Consider the following 19995-nt stretch of genomic DNA (forward strand, 5'->3'; position numbering starts at 1 on the left):
GTGAGCCTCATAAGATCATTGCCAAAAGGTCTGCCAAGTTTGGGTTGTACCTATTGAGTCCCATAGTTACCAAAACAGGGGGAAAGACATTAGAAAGAGCAGATTGTAGAAGTAGGAAATTCTAGAATAAGTCCCATACAGTATCACATATGCCTATAGACAAGAATAGATTGAAGTAATGCATGCCTGTTTCTGATTAGAAATGTGTAGATCAGAACAACTTCCCTGAAATGAAGGGCCATTGGAAGAGAGCAAGAAGTCTGGCCAAATCAGTTTGGGCTTGGGAAGTCTTTGAGCACTGTGTAGGGAAAGAAACACTCCTCCAAAAGATTGCTGGTAGTCTGCTAACTCAAACTCCTGCTGCAATGCCAATTTAATTAACATGCTTAACTGCTCAGAGATCTCCAAGATTATTCACTAGATTGGCAGCCTTTTCTCACTGCTAATTGTGTTACTTTGCAGTGAACAAGGAGGAGATGAATGAGTACAGTAGCCCCATCTTTTCCTGCTGAAGGAGGAGAGTCACACCAAGTAATTTGACTTTGACATACTGTCTTGTTTTCGCAGGTTTAGTTTATATAAATAAACATGTGTGAGCTACTGAAAGCTAATGAGCTGGATGGCAGCAAAACGAAGTCCTCCAGTGGCTGCTCACAGCACAGCTACTTGGCAGCACTTGGTTGAGCTATCCGACACCACAAAGCCCAGTTTACCTCCCAAAGCACCACACAGTGCCATGCGTGCTCCATGCCTGGACAAGATCCTTGGGTGTAAACACTCCCCAGAGGCTCTGATTAAACACAAAATCTCCCCAGCTGAACTGCTGCCATGAGAACTCTTTTCTTGTTTGACCAGCACTTTCTGATAACAGTCAAGGGCAGAAAAATGACGACAACATTGCTGGTATGGACAAAGCCTGCAGTTAAAGCAAAGAAAACACAGGACACTGAAGGGAAGACAGCATTCTTCCTGGAGAGCCAGACACTCCCAGAGCAGCTCACCTGTTTATGCTGAGACTGGAGCAGCCAGGAGGGAAACTATCAGCAGCATAAAAAGGCACTGAGTGCTTCGGGTCCTTCGGGTCCTGTGTGCTTTGAAGAGAGGCCTCCAGCTACACCAAGGGACACACTTGCAGTTTCTTTGACTGTGGAGATGGCAAGTTTGGAATAGAGGGCAGCCTTAGGGCTCCCCTGTAAGCGCAGTCTAAATATAAACTTGCGCCCATGGATTCACTGGAAGCTTCAGTGCTGATTTCAACCTTAAATGTCAACACAAGATTAAATGTTAAAGTCAGCAGTGATAGCTTGTGTTTCCTGGAGATGGATGTCTTTAGACATCCAATACCTACAATTTAATTGCAGTGGCAATTAGCTTCTGTACCTGTGCATAAGGGGCTAAGAAAGGCTAAAAGCAGCCACAAAGCTACTGGGTCCCTTCATCTCACCGGCACCCACAGTACGTACACCACCTTTCAAAGAAGGTGCACCCTGCCCGGTGAACGTGTACCGGGGACACTCCTGCTGTGAGCCTGCCTTAGCCCAGGGAAGCCCAGTCATTTTATTTCACTAACGAAGTGAGGTATGGAGCAGCTATAAAAGCGCTTCAAACTGATCCATCCTCCATATGCTCAGTATTTTTATTGAAAATACTGGTATAGAAGAGCTTGGGTTTAATCCCAGCATGAAAGAAATTATCATTTCAGTACAAAGTAAGAGCTCTTACTCAAGTTGTATCTCCAGGAGTTTTCCTGTGAACCCAAAACATGCTTGCACGATATAGTGGTGGTTTGCTCTAACTGACATTTCCAGAGGATCTTTTTCAGGTTCCTCTCCTACTCAAAGTGGAAAGAGTATCACAAACTGGGCATTTAGGAGAGGACAAAATGAGGATAATCCAGCAGTGCCTTTCCACCATTCCCAAGGAGAAGCTGTTTTCTCCCATGCTCAACACTAAACCAAAGCAACCTCTGCAGCAAAGCAACGCTCCAAGGAACAGAGGGGGAATAGAATTCTAGAAAGTTTCCAATTACTGTATTTTCTGATTACTATATAGCATCTGTACACTTGCAATCCAAATACTCTTGACCAAACTCACTGAAGCCTACGGGTTCAGGTGTGTTATTTGGAGACAACTGGATCACACATGTAACAGAGCTCTGGCTTGATCTTTACAACCCATATTACCATGACAATGTTGCATTATGACAAACTGAGAAAGTCTAAACTGAAATCATGGAACAAAGTGGTTTGTACTTTAGAGTTTGTCATGGTTTAACCCCAGCTGGCAACTAAGACCCACACAACTGCTTGCCACTCCCCCTGGTGGGATGGGAATCGGAGGGAGCTGAGAAAGTTTAATAAGTAAAGCAAGAGCTGCACACACAAGCAAAGCAAAACAAGGAATTCGCTTGCTGCTTCCCATGGGCAGGCATGTTCAGCCGTCTCCAGGAAAGCAGGGCTCCATCACGCCTAGTGGTGACTTGGGAAGACAAACGCCATCACTCTGAATGTCCCCCCCTCCTCCTTCCCCCAGCTTCACAAGCTGGGCACGAACTCAAATGGTCTGGAATATCCCTTTGGTCAGTCAGGGCCAGCTGTCCCAGCTGTGTCCCCTCCTGGCTTCTTGTACCCCCCACCAGCCCGCTCAATGGTGGGGTGAGGAGCAGAAGAGCCCTTGGCTCTGTGTAAGCGCTGCTCAGCCATAACAAAAGCATCCCTGTGTTACCAACACTTTCCAGCACAAACCCAAAACACAGCCCCATACTAGCTGCTATGGAGAAAATTAACTCTACACCAGCCAAGGCCAGCATAGAGCTCAACTGCTCAGTAGAGAAATCATTTTAAAATAAAGTTGCAAAACACTCAGGTTTTCAGCTCTTTATTCCCTGTAGGAATTAGTTTATCAAATTGCTGGTTTTTTTCACTCTTAACTAAGTATGTGGGTAACAAATCACTCTTCAGCTATTAGTCCTATTGAATGACATAATTCCTAATGTTTCTTACTATTTTCAGAGCTTAAAGCTTGGCAGAGTTACTAGAGGAACATCACCACAAAAAGATGAACAATACACTTTGATGTTCTACACTAGGGAAACAGTTATGCAGAGGCACAGACTCAACATTATTCCACCTGTGGATTTTGCCGTTTGCACAAAGCAGCAAGTATTTCCCTCTTCCCCCAATTACACCTGTGCAACACAGCTGATGCCTGTAACAGCAGATTTTGCCTGTTAACAGCCAAGAGCCCTCAAAGCAGTGTTTGCAACAAGTTAGGATTAACCCTGCAACGATACATTCTGCCAAAGTAACATGCACATTTAAAAGCACAAGCTGCCTGTGAAGGAGGTCAGATTTGTAGGTTCCATTATTAACATCTCAGACTAACAAACACTGGTTTCAGCCAGTCTTGCTCCCTTATTAGCTATTGTTCACTCCTTACAACGTGTTTCCAGCATGCCAACCCCTCCGGTTGTGCCAGTATTACTGAAGGAATTGCCATGCTGTGACCCAGATTAGGAATGGATCCAGAAAAACACCACTAATCTTTGTTCCCCCCTTAAAATCAGATGTTCCTTTTTCTGATTCACAATGCACAAGCATGTCACACCTGAGCTCACAGAAGGCATTCCCAGCTAAGCACTGGTGTGGTAGCAGAGAACCATGCAAGCTGATAATGCCTTGAATGTTTAGACCAGGGAAACCATAAACTAGTATTGACTTTAGCCCTGCAGGTGACAAGCTCCTGCCACGGTTAGATTTCATGCCTGTTCTATGTAGGGTTTACACAGCACAGACAGTAGATGGGCTGATCAAAATAGTAAAAACTCTACCTGAAATCCCTGCTTTTAATTAAGCTTCATTCTATTTTCAGTTTCATCCACAAAATCCATTCCTACCAGAGGATTTAACATTAATACCTTTGGTGCAAGATCATTTACAAGAACTCTAGAATTACTTGGACTAAGCCCCCAACCAATGTTAAACTTTTAAACACCATGTGTACACAGTAACACTTATTCACATGCTATTTTTGCTAGGGTTCCAAGGTAAAGGATTTCTATTTGTCCCTATTACTAGGCTGCAGGGTTCTCTTTAATAGAAGAGTTCATACTTCAAAACCTTACCATTCAAGAAATGTACATGTAGAAGACAAACCAATTTAGGCATATAGTTTTTAAACTGAAAAAAGTGATTGCTGTACCTGATGATAGTCTGGGCATAATCTAAATAAAATTAAAGATTTTACTCTGGGGGAAAAAAATTACTAGAAAAACAAGGATTGCTTTGAGGTTACTCTGAGTACAGCTTCTTTTAAATCAGTCACCAACAGAATCTCCCATCAATATCAGTCCTATTAATGGTAATGGATGCTACTAAATCATTTATAACAGGATACTTTCAACACAAGTAACTGCAGCAGTAGCGGTCTATGTTTAAGGGTTTACATACTCCGTTGAGCAGACAAAATATTCAGAGTGGTGGCTAACCTACATGCTTAACACCACACACAATCCAATCATCAAGATATTCATTCTTCTGGGTTCATCTGAATAAACCAAAGATATTTCTGTACTGCCATCTGCTTCGCTTCTTATTTTGTAATTGCTGTTCAATCATTGCACTAAGATAGAAATACTCTAGGTGTAGCACAGAAGTCCTGGTGCAGCTGCAGACACACATTTCACAAAGTACACAAGAAAAATATCCCATGTTGTCAAGCTATGCCCAGCAAATCTTACACTGCTCCTCCTGCCTTTCGTCCAGAGATAGCTGCAGTATAGGACTGGCTGCAGAAGTGTGTCAGATCTTTTTCTTAGAAATAGAGTTTTACTCCTTTCGTATGGAGTTAAAGTATTTCATTTCAAAGTATACAGTATGGCAACTTAAGGCACAACACTGGTGAGCTCTGGCTTCTTTTATTATGGATTTTCCAGCCCCTCAAACCTCTTCAGCCATTCTCTTTTTGCTGGGGCAGGACTTCACAGCAGTTGGGGGGAAGTAGGGAAACAAAAGAAATCTTGGTAGAGGTCAGAGTTGCAAAGTCATGGTGAGTAGCTCTCAGCTGAAAGGAGTTCTGAACAGATTTCCTTCTATTTACCATCCATCATGCAGCACAAGTTTCCTCTGGGAAGCTCCAGGGCTTTTATCACACTTACCTCCCACCACAGCCTATGTGCACCCAGCAGAGATCAGTGCTCCATCTCCACAGAAGGCTAGGCAAAGACACTTGGCCTAAATGATAACACTGAGAGGTGGAAAAATGCTTCCCAGACTTCTGAGAAAGCATTTATGCAAAGCAGGAATTGAGAAACCCTGTCTGTTAGTGCTCCAGTGACAAGGAGCAGATTATAGCTGTAGATAAAACCCTCTTGCCAATTACCATTGACAGCAATCAGGGCCAAGTTCAAATAGCCAGAGGGACTCTTAAAATGAAAAAATGCCATATAGCTGAACCCTGGCTGAGGATCTCAGAATGTTAGATTATTTTCCAAGTACCCTGCGTAAAGTGACATACCCATCTTTCAAATCAGGGAATCAAGGTCCAAAATGAGGAAAGCTCACGGAGAAAAGTTAAAGAAGCATCCATTTGTGACAAGACATTAGACATGCAAATATGACTAAACTTCCCACCAACTGTTTGACTACCCATTCTCTGTGAAGTATATCACTTCCTCCAGTCTCACCTACTAAACCACTACACCCCTCTCCCTTCCCAGTTCAGGCACAGTGTGTAACCCAGAACAGTCCTCAGGCAGTTTCTTTACACAAACTTAAAGTAACATATTCACCTGGAGAATCCACTATCTACTTCAGTGACACCAATTCCATCTCCATTAGTCAGAGACCATTTCTACGTGTCACTTTCTTCTGCAAAGAGCCCTTTTAAGCTGTCAATTCATTGCCATCTGTCAAGGAAGCCACTCTGGCATCACCAGGAAGATCACCTCAGCTGAAAGATCGCACCCACCCAGAGCTTTGGGAGGCAAGGTCTGCTCAGAGCTGGATGCTCTTCTCCACCTTCTCATTTCTGAGCTTGACTCCACTAATGAAATAACACCCAGCTGAAAAGTTAACTCCTCAAGCTGGCAAAAATCAGCAGTGAAGTGGAGGATAATTTTGCAGTGAGTAGAGCCATAACAGAACGGTCAAAGCTTTCGCAGCAGAACTGCACATTGCTGATTGATTTCTATTTCTAATGAACTTTAGTAAAGAGCAACGAGTCCTAAACTACATCCACACAACACAGGTAGATTACCGGCAGGCCTGGGATCTCTACCAGCTCAGGAGTGGGTATGGCACAAATCAAAACCATATGGTGATGTTACTATGGCACCCAGCTGGTGCTCAGCAAACCCAAGTAACATTTATCAGCATCACCCTAACACAACACAGCTTTGAGCTTGCCCAGCCCATGCCCTGAGCCAGTATGCACTCCCAGACTACACTGGGAGACTTTACCAACACAGTACTGCAGTATGACAACAGCAAAGGCTTAAATGAAAGTGTGACTGGGGCATGATGTCCGTGGAGGAGCTGTGGGTAGGACACTTAAAGCCCTCCCTGGCCACCCTCCTCTGTGCAACAGAGGAGAGCAATGGACTCATTTTCCAGGGCTGCAAGTTAACATAAAAATGTGCTTTAAGATGCACAAACAGCTTTAAAAACTTAGTTTAGTTTTGGAAATTTTTCCCTAGAATGACAAGAAAAGCAGGCTTTAAGCCAAAGAACAAAGCTTTTACCATAAAACTTTAATAAAGAACAAAGAATATCTATTTCATCTCTCCAAGGTATCTACAGCATTACATAGAAGGGGATTTCAGTGGCTATTAGCTGACTAGTTACGTTGCAGTTTGAGAGACTCATTACAGTGCTCTACAATTATCGCCAACTCATACTAAATTATTGGCTTCTCTAAAACTGAGAGATGTAAACAGCACTTCAGAGACAGAAACCTGCCAGTGTCAAGCTAATACAAGACCAATAACTTCCCAGACTATGAAACAGCACAGCCAGATGCTGGTCCGCTCCCCAGCACCAGCCTTTCCAGATTACTTCACCTTCATCCAAGCAGCAGGATGAATCAGAGGTCTGGCACTGGTGTGGCGGTAGGCTGTGGTCTGACAATACATCATCCAAAGCAGCAATACTAATGTAAAAGCATTCCTCCATCCTCACGCCAGTGCTTGTTTACATTCCAAACACTCCCCCTGCCCCTCCAGCACCAGTTGCAGCCTCACAGCTCAGCTGAGGAACAAAAAAACATTATGGGGAAAGGGGACAGACAAGTGACCAGTGGAGCTGGTGAGAGGGAGGATGGAGGCTTCCCCTCATAAGCTGCCACTATGACCTGCACAGCATGAAATTACAGCTGCCTCCTGAGCAGAACCCCAGCGGGCCACCTCCTTAGGTTCTTCTCACCTCTTCGGCTATGAGCTGCTGGCTACCCTGAGGGGAAGCCCAGAGCGCTGTCACCTGCCTCTCTGCCAGGACCTGCAGAAAGCGAGTCCGAACAAGTCACCTGCAGCTTCCCTGGTAGCTCCCGAGGAAGCTGCAGGTAAGATTTTGGGCAGCAGGAATTCAAGGCTGCTTTGATGTAAGAGACAATGAAGTAACTTTTTTTCCAGCAGTGCTGGAAAAAGCCAGGATAGCTCTTGCCATGCTACTGACAGAGCCCAAGTGATATGGAATAAAACAGCCAGTGCAGAGGACAAACAAAGCAGAAGAAACGAATCATTAAGAATGCCCTGAAGCAACCCGATGCTTTAGTTTTATCAAAACCAGTGTTTATAAGGTAAAAACCATTCCTTCAAAATATCTCCAACTAGCTCCTCTGCCACCCCACACCCCAAGATTAAGTACCTTTGAGAAAGTAATTTTTTGCAGCAAAAGGGGAGAGATGCTCGCTGCTTCCAGAGTAGGAGATCCCTGCAAACACATGCCTCCCATCACTGCTAATTACCACCACGTGCAAATCATTAACACTACTCCAGCCACACAGCCTCTCAGAGCCCAGGTTTAAGCCCTCCCCCACCTCCTCAGATGGCCTTTACCACCTCCAGTTAACCCCCTAGGCACCAAAGCATCCCAGTTGCTACCCCACATCTGAGCATCCCACAGGAGACATCCCAGCTGCTCAGTCCTCTCCACACAACCCACAGAGGTGCTTCACAAACACAGTCCAACACATTTATTTGCGGAGAACTGATGTTTAAAGCCATACCCCCTCAGGGTAACAGACACCATCAGTCAGACTCTCAGTGACCCCCTTGTGTCCCACCTTGCAGTCAGAAGCAGGCCGACCTCATTCCTCCTGAAGCGAGGCTCAGCTTGCAGCAGGTAAACAGGCAGAAGGTCCAACAAATCCAGGACAGGCACAGCTTTACTCTCATCCCTCCTGGAGGCTTCTAAACCTTCCCCAGCATCCCCTTCACCTCCCCCCTCCCTTTTACCACCTGTGTTGAGTTTAAGGGTAACAAGCACATCATTTAACCTGTTGTGTCCCGGCTCATATCCATCCCCAGGGCAGTGCTTTGCAGGTGCTGCTTGTCCACTGGAGAAGCAGCCTGCTCTGCCAGCTTTTTGGCTTGCTGTTCTGCCCTGTCACCTCAGGACAAGTGTCTTGACCTCCCTGGTGATCCAGTGGGCAAAGAAAACTTGGCCTTAGCAATCTGGGCAGGCCAATAGCGCAGGCAGAAAATATAACCAGGAAAAAGCCATTCATCAACAATACCCATTTTTTTAATGCAGTTACAGGAGACACCAAAGCCATGATAACTTCTGGTATCTCAGCTTCGCGGACATCCTCTGAGGGAAGAGCTCAGCCCCCAGCACACAGCAAGGTGCTGGCTGTTAATCACCGTTCCCCTCTTTCTGCAGCCCAGGAGGGAAGGTTAAATGCCAGCAAGACCTTATCTTTCACCAAGCAGCCATTTTGGGTCTCTGTGCAGGGTGTTAGCAGCATGGTGATGAATAAGGGAGTGTTTCTCCTTGGCAAGGCTCTCCATCATGTTAACTGAAGGCTTGACAGGCTTTGCCGCATGCCGCCTGCCCTGCATGTTGAGTTCAGCAAGGAGAGAGCAGCAGCTCCACTTCCAGGGTCATGGTTTCATATTGGCAGGAGCAAAACCAGCAGCACAAGGGCTTAGGGAAAGGAAAGCAGAAAGGCGCAGAGTAGGTAGGGTCCTTATTGGAGAGATACACAAGTCCAGTGGGTGGGAAGGGTGCTTTTTGCTGACTTTTGTTAACAGGAAAAAACTAGGGAAAAAGTTGAGATCTGACTCTCAATTTAACTGAGCTTCACTGCTGCTAAGCTCTCCTCTTTTCTTCTTACCATCTCACACCTTACAGTAAGCAGATCTTCTGGTCTATTTATTGTCTGAGTGTATTTGGTACAGGTAACCACCCTCATTGCCCACTGTGTCTACTGTCCTCCGGATTAGGGGGGAACTAACCACGTCAGGGGGTATTAACCTGGTTAGGGTGCCCCTTGGAAGGTACAGAGCATGCAAGGGTAGGGTGGCTTCTTGAGAAAGAACCAGAGCAAAAACTGCACCCAGAAAGTGGCTGACTTGCTAATCTGAGAGCCACCTGCAGAGACCTGACCTGCTGTGTGGAAGCACTGTGGGTTAATGAACCCATTTCTTTTCTTTCTGTCTTATTTTGATTTTATTTCCTATATTAATGTAAGTTATTAGTTCCAGTTTGCAGTCTAATAACTGCTGGCTTTTACTTTTTAAAGCCTGATGTGCTTACAATTAAGGAAATGTTAAAGCAGCTCCCCAAAAAAGTCCCTAAAGTTTACCTGAGAGTCCCATTATATCCCTTCTCCTCTCAGGCCCCTGTCCCATCTTCCCACCTTGGCTAGCACTGCCTCCCCCTCTCTTTGCTTCTCTTCCTTCCTTTCCCTCCTTACTGCTAGCAGAGTCTGTGAACCAACACATGCACAGTCAATATAGCTTGCTTCAGCCTTGGGAAATAGAATTCCAGGTGCTATTTTATCATCCCTTCAATATAAGTGTTGCAGAGGCTCCTATCAAACCCCGTTACCCTTGTTGCTGTTCTTTTGACATACTCTAGACATGCGTTAGGCAGCCCTCTCTCCCAGAAGTTAAGCTGACAGCTAAACCGGTGGCATAATACAGCGCAACCTCCCCATGAAGAGGTCCGAATAATATTTCGCTTTGCACAGAATGTTTAAGAGAACACTTCTCAGGGCCATAGGTAACGCAAGCTTTCTGCAGCCCTTTGTAGATACAGCCAAAGCTATCCCGTGCTGGCCTGGCCCGCAGGATTTCTAATGTGCACGGGTACAGGTGATCCGCTGTCAGGCATGACAACTGCCTCACCTTCCAGCAATCCGTCTTTTATGGTCCTCAGCACTGAAGGGTTCTGCGTGGAACCGAACACACAGTTTGTCCTAAACATAGAGATCACACCTACAGGGGAAAAAAATAGCTTTCTGTCAGGTAGAAGCTGATTTAAGACTTTCACTAAAATTGTATCGAATGAAAAGGTAAAAGATTCTTGTTAAAGCAGCTGTAAGATAACAAAGAAGAAAGATAAGTGTTGTTACTTATATTGCTCTAGGTTTGTTGTATAGACTATGTCGGCTTGAGGAAAAGTTAAGAAATTTGTCCACCTCCCAGAGACGAACATCAATATTTGTAAATTAGTATTCCTATTGCTAACATGTTTATGTGTCATCAAATTCCGTCATCATTCCTGCCTTTTAAAAATATTTTGATTATGTCTTAACTTTTCTAAATTCTTTCATGAGGGTGGAATGGATAAGACACAATGCTGGTAAGCTGTGTTATTCAGACATTCCTTTTAATATTCATGACATAAAGCTGTTGAACTAGGAAGTTGATTATTATTCTATGGGAACAGAGACAGTTTGGACAGCTAGATTGGTACCATTAGAAATAAAACAAAACCAAAGCAAAACAAAAAACCCAAAGCCGGAAAACAAAGACAAGCTTTTGCTAGGTCAGCTCCTGTGAATCGCCTTAGGGAAAATAGATGTCTCTGTTGATTCTGCAATTTTTATTCCTTAGTTCAAGAGGAGGCATTTGGGAGGAAATTATGGATGTTTTTACTTGGAGGAAGTTTCATTTTCAAATTGCTCAACCCACACAAGCTTTGCACAAAAGGTCTGTCAGGGCTTTTTGGTTCTCATGCACTGGGGGGGAGAGTTCAGCAGCCAGCTCTTCAGGATGGTGTGAAGGAGGAGGATGAGACAGACACAATCATTCCTCATGTCTTAGGTTAGGAAGAGATTCCAGTCCTGGATGCACTCTTTCAATTCATTGCTTGGCACTTTAATCATAACCATGAACCGAGCCTGGTGGCTTTGCATCTAAGATCTGCTCAGACTCAGTCAAATTCATCCATTTTTGGACTTCACATTTGTGTCATTTCTTTTTTCTACAGTCAGGGAATCAAAAAAAGGGATTCACATTTTTCATCGCTGCTCGGCGGTCAATATGGAAGTGTCAGAAAGGTGTCCAACAAGACATGTCTTGGAATTCTCCAGGGCATTTGATGTGTTGTGCTCAATATGGAAGTGTCAGAAAGGTGTCTAACAAGACATGTCTTGGAATTCTCCAGGGCATTTGACGTGTTGTGCTCAGACTAACACAACAGTACTATGTCCTACACATGAGAACATCTTAGGAATGGTGAGATGCTGACAAAGAACCTTGAAGTGTAGAGAGCACACGGGCATGCACGTGAATCACTCACAGACCCTCGCAATGTATGTCTGCTCCTCCCTGGCAGTTTTCTGGTCTTTAAAGTCTTCTCACTGCGTTCCCCACTGCTAAACTCCACTACGTCCTGGCTGAGTTTTATCAGGTGTTGCCAGATGGGAGTTTTTCAAGAAGGATGTTCTAATTGCCTGGGGAATGGGGACTACAATGTCTTCACTAGCCTTTTGCAGCGCATAACTCAACAGAGTCATTACTGCTTGTATCTGATCTAGTGCCATTAGACATATTATTGGTAGAGCATTCCAAAATGCTCGGCAATTCTGAGAATTTCAAAGTCTTTCCTTTTATGTGCCAGTCAGGTTTATGGCAAAGGAGAGAGGACAGTACCTGCCAGCACCTGCTGAAGCCTCAGGGCAATAGGATTATGCTATAGGCAATAGGGTATTACTGTAGGAGTAACAAACTCTTTGCTCAGGAGTAAGAAACTCTCTTTGCTCATTTATCTTCTTTATTTACTGCTTAAATATGAATTGATGGGTCGGTTGTATGCAGTGTTTCTTTGGGGAGGCTGCCAATGCAGTAATGAAATGGGTGTCCTGCCTAGCCAACCAACAATTATTGTCCCCTCTGTCTCCTGCCTTCATAGCCTGAGGCACAGTCTGCGAGTCTCACAGAAGTTGCTTGTCCAGCCCGATGGTTTTGTTCCTCCTCTCTTTATGACCAGTAACACAGCTGTACAGTCACTGGAGAGTCAGGTTTGCCCAGTGCTGTTTTGGATGGTGGATTTCCTGCCACCAGGCAAACCAAACCCCACAAACAACAAAAAAAAAAGCTTAAAGACCAGGTGGCTGGAGAAGGCAGAAGGGCAGGTGGACTCGAAATTTGCAGCAGAGAAGTGTGAGAGGATTTGCCAGCTGCTGTGCAGGGACCCAGTGGGACGGGCAGCACCTGTACACCAAGCTGGCTTCCCCAGCAGCGCAGCAGAGGGGAGGGAAGCAGAAACACAAGCCACAGCGAAGAGCTGAAAAGCCAGCCAGGGAAAGAGTGTGAGTAGGTGGGAGAGCTGTGGCACTCCAGTGTCCCCAGCAAAGCCATTACCGTTTGCAGCCTGGCAGAGGTTCACCCCCCTCATAGACAACTGTGACTAAGGCTGTAGGTTAACGTGGGTATCCGGCTCCCAGGTGGCACAGAGGGTCCAGCGCGAGCTCTGGGTAAGACTGTGAGAGATCGTGTAGACCCAACTTCTATATCATGGCAGGACTGTATGATTTAGAATATTTAAGAGAAAGGCATGCAAAAACCTGTGCCTGGGTTAGATGAGGCAGTCAGAGGACACGGGCTGTAGGCAGAAATGAGCTTTCACAACTGCCCTGGCTTTGCAGCCCTCTTCGCTCCGAATGGGAAGGCAGAAGTGTCCTGTTCCCTCTTTGCTTCCTTTCTCTGCATGTTTTACTTTTCAAACGTAACATGGACATCACAAAAGCTGAATATATGTTTGGTTTTACTCTCGACCAGACCCTGGAGAAAAATTGATGTTACATCCGAATTAATCTGGAGCACTACAGTGAAGAAAAGCTTGCAATTTTCAGGTTTAATCAAATTGTGATTTTTTTTTAAGAACTTTGGATGCCACTTTTTTAGTTATTTTGGAAACCTCCAGGCAATCCCTGCCTATTCTCAGTGTCAGAGAGGGTTAAAATTATTCCAGTGAAATGAGAAATCTCCTAAAAATTCTACCATGCCTTCAAATGATATAAACTGTGAGAAACACTGAAAAATTTTGATTCCTTTTCCACCGCTTTTCATTTTTATGCACTTCCCATTTCAAGTGGCCCAAGGAAGAAAGTTGTGAAGTTATCATTCCTCAAGGTGCTTTCAGCAAGTCTGAAATGGAAATCCTGTGGCAAAGGCTGTGCCTGAAGTGTGTCCAGCTCGGAAGGTTTTAGCTGAGCAGTGAGATTATTTTAAAGTGCTTATCCAAACCAAATCTGAAAAACTTTTAGGTAGTTTTAGCACATCCTCGAAGCTTTGCATTACAACGACACAAATATGACGCTGCATCCTGTCGCCATCTTCCAGCTTGATTGATGATTAAAAAAAGCATCAAAGCTCTGTGACAGGTTTTGAATGTTGATTTCTGTGGGAGCTTTATGAGACAATTCAAAGTTTGTGGGGGAAAAAAAAAGAAGCCTGTTCATTGAGATGTTCCCTAAAATAAAATAGCGGCCCTTTTTTCCCCCAACAACAGCTGTAGTGAATGCATGTGTGGACTAGTACTGTGAAGGCAGAGAATTGCTATTTCAGGTGTTCACATAGGAGCTAATCCCTGTCCTGCTGCAATCAGCAGCTCTGTTGAAGTTGATTGCCTCAAAAATTAAATTTAAGCCAAGGAACTCTGAGAACGTGTGTTCCATGTCTTAGCTGGGAGAAAACAGCAAAGTGTGGGTGGACAAGGAGGGAGCATTTTGCTTTGCAATAAACAACTGCTAAATAAGAACATCTGTGGGCACTGGGGCGAGGGGACAATTGGTGGCACAGGGCGAGGGGCTGCTGGGTGGCACTGGGACCCTGGAGGGCTTCTGGGCCACCTCAAGTGGATGAGGGAGAGGAGGAGAAGTCAGCACGGCTTAGCCACCACTGCTTTCTTACTCCCCACCTCAGTTTTTTGTTATTCACTTGTATCATTTCTATGCTCTTTTGTCCTCCATGCTAATTTGTTATTCTATTATCTGTGGAGGTGGCTTCACAACACAATTAGGGAAGAGAAATCAACATTCCCAACCTGCTGGGTTGTACTTGCTCTGTTAACTGCCTTTTGAAAATCTGTATTTAATTAATATAGAACATTAGGATGCCATTTTGGAAGGTTGCAAGACTGCTCTCTCTCAGATCTACTGAACTGTTTATTGATCTCTTAAGATTGCCTGCATTTGTAGTAATTTTTTATGTATTATGTTTTCTATTTATATCAAAACCAAAATATCGATGGGAGGGCAAAAGAGAAAAAAATCCCAGATTTTCTTTTTTTCTCTGAAAAGTAACAGATATTTACAAACTGCACTCTATTTTTATCAGAATAAGAGAGGAAATCTCCTAGGCACAAATAACAATAGATTGACCTTTGAATATTTCTTTGTCCTAGGGATTAATTTGCTTAATTATGGGATTAGTACTCTTTGCTGGGATGTTGCTATCTTTTTTTCTTTTCAGACGTGTTGTGCCTTCATACTATGGAAATGACTGGTTGAACTGATTTCCTCTGTACCAAATAAATGCTACTCCCACGTCCTGGGCATTATTTGTACTGGAAATACTTGTCAGAAATTAGTGAAAAGCCATATGGAAACCTGGAGCCATACTGAACTATCTGAGACTATAAAACCAAGATCTTAAACTCATTCATAAGAATGCACTGACTCAAGGTTTTCTTTCCCTTTTTTTCACAGCCAGGGAGTGGGTAGCCTTGCAGTACATAAAAATACCTACTTTTGGGTCAGGGGAGGACTTTATGGTAGTTCCTCCATTTACCAGCATCTCTTGAGATTGATGCCAAATCGCTGCTCCTCCTGCCCCTGTGACAGCAAAGGCTTCCCCACACCCACCCATGGCTGTGCCTCATGGGGGGACCCAGAGGGAATTATTTAATGGAGAGGTGACCACAGGGGCTGGCACAAGCGGCCAGGGGATGAGCTTTGATCGCTGCCAGTCCGAGGGCAAACCCATGACCGGAACGTGAGACTCTTCACTCTTTCGTCAATCACTCTTGCGTTTTTCATAGCCATCCTCAAAGCAGATTTCATAGGAAGTCAGGGCATCAAGCCAACACTATTAAGACTGTAAATACAGTAGTGTTTCTTTTCCACTGCTTTCTAATTGCCTTTGCCCTCTGAGAATACAGCTGATGTGAAGAGGGACCCATTACTATGAAACCAGCTGGGTCTAAATCTAGGCTAATAAACCTTTTCAGAGACCCCATTTCATAACACAATGATGCAAAAAAGAAGAGTTCATCCAAGAGTTAGGAGCTTAGTTAATACTTGCCCTTCCTGGAAATGATCATACTGGGTTACATTCTGCTCCCCTAAAGGTTTTAATTAAGAGTAGCAACAGTAGAAGGAAAAATCTACATATTCTCCGGTATAAATCTATAATGGGGAATGATTCTGACCCCAGTGCAGCTACTCAGTGGTTAAATATACAGCTGTGGAAACCAGGAAAGTCTTTGAGGCTCCACAACAGTGGGCTGCTTCCTTCTGCCTGATGAATCCTGCTGGGGTGGGACATGGGTGTCTGGACAGATGTCCTCAGTAAATCCTGCTCCCATTGCCAAAGATCTGCCTATATTTCTTGCTGAATAACAAAGTCAAGTGAGAAAAATCTGTGCCTTGAACCCCAAGAAACAAATGAAGGCCCTGAATCTGCAAATCTTTATGTGCAGGAGCAGTAGCTACCAAAAGAAGGCGTCTCTCTCCGCTCCACCAGGGACACAGTCTAAGTAGTAAAATATCAAACTTGAGGAAGAGGGAAGTTTCCAATAAACACCTTCAGGGTCATTTATTTCTTCATAAATCTAAGTGTGTAAATAAATAAATAAATAAATCACTGCTGCAATATACAGTTACCAGCTATAAAAATAAATAAACAGCCAAGGGCACGGAGGAGCCCTGCTCTCTGACATTCTGTCACTCCTCAGTGGGACTTGCTCTTTCACCTCCAGACCTTCTTTTCCTCTTTGGCTCCTGCTTGATTTTCTCTGCAAACTGTATTTGACATTTTGCATGATGGATGTATTATGAAAAAAATTTTCATTGTCCTAAAATATTCAATAAAGCCTGTTCCAGTTCTTTTTTAACTCATATGTACATGCGGCTGGATGGTGAGTAAAGGTTTCCTCAAGGTAGGTCTGAAGACCCTTAAAATTCGTAAGCCTTTTTCTAAGGCAATACTGAAGCACACATCCATCACTATTTCAAAATTTTATAGCTTCCCCCACTATGTTCTTTTGCTTCTGAGTTGCTGTTTGCTCTTGAAATCGCTGAATCGTCAGCCCAATACTGCTAAATGAGCTGTTCACCTGAATCAAAATTGTTGGCCATCTGGAATCCTGTTTGAAAAAAGAACGCAGTTGGGTTTATGAATAACAATCCTGATTCCCTGCCCCAGCTTCCAATAAGGCAGAAAAAGATACACTGCCAGGGAGATGACTGAGAAAGGTTGTTATCAGCATTAGTGATGGGCTGTGATTATCGCGTCCTCTGAGCTGCCTTCCCTCTTCCGATTAGCAGATGCCTTTCTGTGTTGAAAGCACCAGCCACTGTCTTCAGCTCCTTGAAGACAGCTGCAGCTCCCCAGGGCAGAAGGACCAAGAGAGCTGCAGCTGCTTCACCCCTCCCCAGTGACTCCAGTGCTCACCAGGCAGAGGCACTGATGTTTGCATGGGCTGTATGTTATGCTCACTGGCATGGGAACTGCATAAAGCAGTTCTCACCCAAGCAAGTTCTTTACTGAATCCTTTCTTTGCTCCTGAAGCTTTTCATAATAAACACACGTCCAAGGCCACTCTGAATTTGCTAAAGCAAAACCTTTCCACTAGAGTTGGGCTGAAAGTCTGAGATAATAATAATTGGAAGCTATTTACAGCAAGAGGATGAGAAGGAGTGGTATGGTCTCATCATCTCTGGTATGTACTTCATTGCTTCTCACCAGAACACGTTTGACAGGAAAAAAAACCCCTGACATTTTCATGACAGTGTATATTTTATGTTACAATGCAACCAGTACATGCATTTTCCCACAGTGAAAACAATTCCTGATTTTCCCTTTAATACTCAGAAATGAAGGGGAAGGAGAACTGCTTGGGAAACTCAGCCTGAGATTTCTAGTCGCAAGATACTACAACAATCTTAGTCTCTTCCAGTTTGAAATTAAGGAAGACCATCCTCTGATTTATTCTTGGCCATGTAAAAAGCTAGAAGCACGGACTGACAAGAAAAAAAAAATCCCCCAAAAGATAAACCTCAAAGAATTCCCATACTGGTTGGTAAAGACACACTCCCAGAAGCTGCTTGTTTCTCAGCATAAATCAACAAAATGTTTACACGCGTACTTAAATGCTTGTTGCATTAAGACCCCTCGTGGTTATTTCCTCCAGCATTACCTGTCAGGTATAATGAGTTAAGAAAGCATTTGTGTGAATAGTGGAAATGGCCATCCATCACTGTGACTATATTGTTTTGAATAAGCACTTTCAATCCAGCTCTGGAGAACTACAGACAGCAGCAAGGACAAAGCAAGTGCAGGAATGGCCTCGCGTTTTTTCCCCCTCTGGCTGATGTGAAATGCAGCTCTCTGTATACGACCTGATGGGGCTGCACTTAAACACACACAGCTCTGAAATTCTGTGTCCAGGAAGTCCCTGGAGCCACTCCTAAAACATGTCAGAAGCATCTCCTTGTTAATCTGAGATTCTATATCCATAAAAAAAGTTGCTGTCTCATTCAGATAAACCAGCCTGAGCACTTTGCTTCTTGTTCCCTATTTATTTTTTAGGTAACAAGTCACAGCACAAAAATTCTTGCTTTAACAGAGTCTTCCGAGACGGCTGCTGAAACAGAGCTGAAAAATTTGGATTGTATTTCTGGAAGACTTTTTCCTCATTGCTGTAATTTTCTGCACATCCCTGTCTGTCCCCGACTCCCGGCACTTCTCTCATTGTCTGTGCAATACACTCCAACCAAGTGCCCTCTTGGCTGAGTCGACTGCCATGGGTTACTTGTCTGGAACAAAATTTAGTCTCCAGCAGAAAAGTAATAGAAAAAGGGAGAGGCAGGAGGGAGAGACAAAGTCTCTGAATGCTGCTATGAATTTTCTCCTTCTGTCTGAACAGAAATTCAGGGTGTAACACATCCTCTTGACTGGTCTGGCAATGAAATAAAAGAGCATAAAGCAGTCCCTCTCCTTCTGCTGGGTCAGTTGTGGTGGCCATTGAGTCACTTGTTCATGGGAAAGGACATTTGTCTGCATAACTGCTGCTTCCTATGCCTCCAAGCTGGATAGGCAAGGAGAGAGCAAGGTATGGAGTGGGTAAGGAGCAGAGTCCCCACCTACACATCCACCGCTGCAGCAAAGGCGCTGCCGAGGGAGAAGGGCTGTGCTGTGGGAAGGAGCTGGCAGCTGCTCGCTGCCAGCACAGAGAAAGCAAGAACTGACTCAGAGTTATGTCTTGCCTCTTGCTTGGCGGTAAGTGATGGTGGTCCAAGAAGGGAGGGAGCATTGCCACCTACTACAGCACTCCAGGTTCACTGTTCTGGGGGACACGGACCTCTTTATTTTACCTTGCAAAATTTCACAGATAAAATTTTTCTCCGTTGTCCCTTAGATAGTACCGTAAATGAAGAGAGGGACCTTGCCCCCTGTCCCAACCCTTGGAGTGACATCCCCCATCCTGTTGCACGAAATCCTGCAGAATTTGCAGAGTTAAGGTCACCCTCCATCACCCTCTTCCAATTATTTCTCTGAAAGAGACATTTTTTTTCCCAAAGAAGTAACTTACAGCAGCAGTCAGTGCAAAGGACACTGACTAAGTGTCAGGCATACAGCACAGAAAGGCTTCAAAATACGTTAATAAAAAAGAACTGCAGCGAAATATATTTTGCTCAGTGAAAAGAAACAATCTATGCAGTGACTTTTGGGTGGGTTTGTGGCTTTGTCTGATAAAGGCACTGCTGCCGGTAACGCCCTCCTGTTGCTACTTAGCTATAAGAAACGAGTATAAGGCTGATCACAACAAAGAGAAGATGCAGCTGTTGTAGAGAAAACTGCAGCATCTCCCTTTCCCTTCCGTTATTAAATAGTCTGTAACAGTGAGTGGATGTCAAGGGCCAAGAAGTGAAAATGTTGTCAATATGTTATGCTATTTTATCCAGGGACAATTGGCAGTTTCCTTTACACTTTTTGTGTGAGTGGGGAGAAAAATTGCAGCTTAATGGAGAAAGGAAGGGTATCTGTTCCTACATACTGTGCTTTGTCAAGCTATGCACCGGAGATAGGGAGAGTTTCCGTAAGTTAATTCACTTTCACAGAGCTTGTGACTATTCTGATTGGTGTGGTGACAGTGCCATCCCAAATTTCCTTTACTAAATGTCTGAATGGATATTCTCCTAGCATGGAAATGAGCAGTGCGCATCCTTTGTGTCTCGGACCCTTGGTCCCCCTGGGGCTTTCAGCAGAAGGGGTGCTGCAGGGGTGTGCTTGCTGTTACATGTGCCAGGTATGTGCCTTTGGGC

The sequence above is a fragment of the Falco biarmicus genome, chromosome 8 (genome assembly GCF_023638135.1).
Source record: "Falco biarmicus isolate bFalBia1 chromosome 8, bFalBia1.pri, whole genome shotgun sequence".
NCBI classification, from domain to species: domain Eukaryota; kingdom Metazoa; phylum Chordata; class Aves; order Falconiformes; family Falconidae; genus Falco; species Falco biarmicus.